This window comes from Lathyrus oleraceus, chromosome 3, assembly GCF_024323335.1.
Source record: "Lathyrus oleraceus cultivar Zhongwan6 chromosome 3, CAAS_Psat_ZW6_1.0, whole genome shotgun sequence".
NCBI lineage: Eukaryota > Viridiplantae > Streptophyta > Magnoliopsida > Fabales > Fabaceae > Lathyrus > Lathyrus oleraceus.
This window is the reverse complement of record NC_066581.1, coordinates 16,258,761-16,262,840: the sequence shown is the minus strand read 5'-3', so window position 1 is coordinate 16,262,840 and position 4,080 is coordinate 16,258,761.

The following is a 4,080-nucleotide window of genomic DNA, read 5'->3' as shown; positions in this document are numbered from 1 at the left end:
TTCCCCAGCAGAGTCGCCAGCTGTCGCATTACGCGAAAAACCGGCGGGAAAACAAGAACAACAGAGCCGCCACCATGCGTTATTTATCCCAAAAGAGGGAAAGGAAACGCTCAGAGTAAACCTGGAAAAAAACATGGTCTCGCGACCAAAGAGAATGGGATCGGGAGTCGGTTATGCGAAGGGAAGGTATTAGCACCCCTACGCATCCGTCGTACTCGACGGGATCCACGCACAATAGGAAGGGAAATTGGTTGCTAAAACACTGCTCACACACACATCTACACAGGCTGAAAGAGACGCAAGAAAACAGACTGAAACTGACTCGGCAGGATATCGCGTCCTGGGCCTACTTAGTCTATCAAGCATAGACATCAGAGTCCAAGTAGTTCGGACTGGGGAAACGACACATGCTCGCTAGGATGTCGCATCCTATGCATACGTATCTCCTTTGGACGAAGGAGAATCAGAGCATTCGTAGCTCGGCAAACACGCACACAAACAGATATAGGCAAAGGCAAACGTGGAGCCTGAATGCCAATCACTGGGCTTACATCAGCATCCGAACCGAAACACACACCAAAAGGGCAAACATGGAGCCCGACAACCAATTGATGGAATTATGTCAGCATCCGAACCCAAAACACACTCAAAAGGGCAAACATGGAGCCCGACAACCAATTGATGGGATTATGTCAGCATCCGAACCCAAAACACACAACAGCATGCAACAAGAAGAAGGATCTCGATTGCAACTAGGGCAAGAGAAGGGGAAGGTCTCAATCGCAACGAGGGCGAGAGAAAAGAATTAGTGTTAGTTGTTAGTCAAACTCGACAAGACATCGCGTCTCGTGCCTACGTATCTCATCTGAACATGAGAATCAGAGTTGCCGTAGTTCGGCTAAACTATTCCTGTTGGTTTGTGTTTTTTAAGTGGACGACGTCACTACGCAATCTACCTGATGCTCGACCTTTGGAGACTTACTCACCTGTAGTAGAAGGAGTGGACGTATCCTTACGAGGGGATAATGTTTGTTTGTGTTTTAGGAAAGCTCAAGCAAGAAAGGAAGTCCTATACGAAGGAACCGTGCTACCTTAATTGACATGCAAACGAGACTACGCGGAGTCTAGCAAACCTAGGGGATACAATCACACCACACAAACATATACAGCATGAAATAAACACACCAACAAGGGGCTCAAACATCAGGGCTAGGCTTTAGTCGAGGGGTCATATCAACCTCAACAAACAAGCCTCTGTATCGGGGTCAGGTTAGCTCTTAACCTTGCCATTGAGGGGCTAAGGTGAAGCCAGATGAAAGGTGATGAGGGGTGTGCCTCATTGCTTCTATCTCAAGTCAGAGAGAGCATCAGACAAGGGAGCGTGGGTCCAGAATGGGGGGACCCTTCTACGCTCAGGACATAGACTCGACTGTACAATGTACAAGATCTTGGGCTTGGATCTCAATGCTACAACCATGTAATGGGAGCAAGGAGAAGACTCACAGAATAGTGGGGGATAGATTGCTTATCCCTACCTTCCACCAATTGCCTCAAATGAGGACTTTCCCTGCTTAGGACAAATATAAACATACACAAGCATTGCCTCTTAAGGAGGACTTCAGACAGTTTGCCCGGCTCGGTAACAGCCGGGTCTCCAGACTACATGAAGAAGAAAGTTCTATACCTCAATGCAAAATTGCTTATAAGCAAAGCAATGCAAGTTCTTAAGAGAACTGAGCAACTAAGTGTACCTGTACAAAAGTCAAACAGAATCAGTTAAACTGTATAGACAAACAACCAACAGTCAATATTACACAAACAGACAAATCCAATCAGACAACAATGAGCAATCCATGAACACAAGTGAATCCCCCATTAAGGCCTACAAAACACACAATGTTAGCCAACATCAACCAATAATCAGGCTTAAATGAATGAGGCACTCCAATCGTGGCAATGTGCCTTTGAACCTGAAATCCATAATCCAAACAGTGAGTCCAAACCACTAGGTCAAAAGAGGGAAAAAATCCAGAACAGAAGCTGATACTCCACATGAAATTCATTTACTCAAGTGATATCATGTCCTAAAATTAAGGGAGCATGCAAGATCGAATTACTTCTAAGCCCAGGGGTAGAATAGTCATTTCACAGTTAGGGAGTAATTTTGAATTAAATTTCTATTTATGAAAGTTCTAATTAGAGCAATTAAATTCTATACTATTCTAATTATTCTAAAACAAAACTCCTAAGAGATTATTTAACTCTAATCCTAAAATTAATGTTTCAAACGACTTCTATCATCAACTAAAATTCTAATTAGCTTCTAAAATCTATTTAGACTAATCCTAGAATTATTTCTAACTCTAACAGTATTTCTAATAGTTCACAATTAATCCTAAAATTAATCCTTAATACTACTTCAAATGTTTTTTTAATTGAAAATCTAAATTTGATAATTCCTAAAACTCTATTTAATTCTAATGACTAATTAGCTCTAAAATTCCAAACTAAACCAATTAACCTAAATTAACTCTAACAAATACTAGTTAATCCTAATATATCCTAATCATTAACAGTAACCAAACAATTAACCTCCTAATCACATCTAATTATTTCTAAAAAAAAAACAATTAGACTATTCTAAACATTATTCTAAATCAACTAATTTGACAACTAATTAAAATTAACTTCTAATAATATTTCTAACCATCAGCTAAAATTTCTAATCAGCTTTCTAATATCTTCTAAGTAACTCCTAATCCTAAAATTAAGCTAATCAACCTAAGTTCCTAATTATTCTGATTATCATATGCCTATTCTAAATTGAATTCTATGACTAAAATCTAAGATACCTCATTCTCAAATTAAATTAATTACTCTTGCTAAAAACCTTGCAGACCCAAGACTGGGACCGGGCCTAGGGATTGAGATTGGGCCCATTCAGTGGGGGTGCAGGTCGGCGGAAGGGGTATGAAGAGTAAACTGCAGTGCCAGAATTGCCTTGGGCTTAAGGCCCAAACCTGCTCCCCTAAAACCACATGTGAGTTCAAACCAGGAGAATGAAACGAAGGAATGATAAACGGCGGCCGGAAAAGTGCTTCCCCCATAAGCGCTTCTGCACTATTCGAAATCCTCAGGATAAACAAGAAATCGATTCGCTCGCGGTATTCAATCCACTCTCAAACAACGAATCGAAACATCCTCGCATGCGATTAGAGAAGTTAAAAGGAGAAAGAGGACCTACCAGTTCACGTTCGCGCCTCCGACTTGTCTCTATCGCTTCCGATTCGCGTTTGTGATGAAGAATGAAAGATCGTTGCTGATTCGTGACGAAGATTGCGAAGAGGTCGACAAAGGATGAAGATGCTGATACGTTCGTGACGAAGACGATCTTCCGCCGCTGATGGAGAGTGAAATCGATGATGCTTTTCTTTCCCCGGAGGAAACGCGAATGGTGAGCTGCGTTTCTCTTCTCTGTTCGATTCTTTCGCTACGAGTCTGAGTTCTTCCTCTTCTCTGTTCAGCCTCTGTTTCAATTTCATGTTAACTACTCTATTCTTCTTCTGACGAGTTTTTTTCGAATTCTTGTTGCAGGTTCTTGGAGGTTCGAAAATGGAGGGTTAGGTTTGTTGAATGAATGGAAGTTATGAAGGTTGATGTTCAATGGTGGTTGGTTGAAGCGATTGTGAAGTCATGGTCGTTAGAACGGTTGAGGGTTGTGAGAAGTGGTGGAGTTGATGGTGGTTTGAAGGTTGGTTGATGATGGTTGAAGATGATGGAGTGAAGTTTTGGTTGAAGAAGAAGAATCTCGGTTGGGAAGAGGAAGTTGAAGTGGTGGTTCTTGATGTTGAAGATTGGAGAAGAAAGTGAAGGTTACGGTTACGGTGATAGAAGGTGAAGACTATGGAGTTTGGTGAAGGAATTGAAGAGAGGAAGCAGAAAAAAAAAATTTGAGAGAGGGAAGGAGAATTTATAGAGTTTGAGTTTTTTGGTTATAGTTTGTTAGTTAGTTGTGAATGAAAAATTCTGTTATGGATTGGTGATGGCTCGCGTTTAGCTGCGGTTTACCGGCTTAGTTTG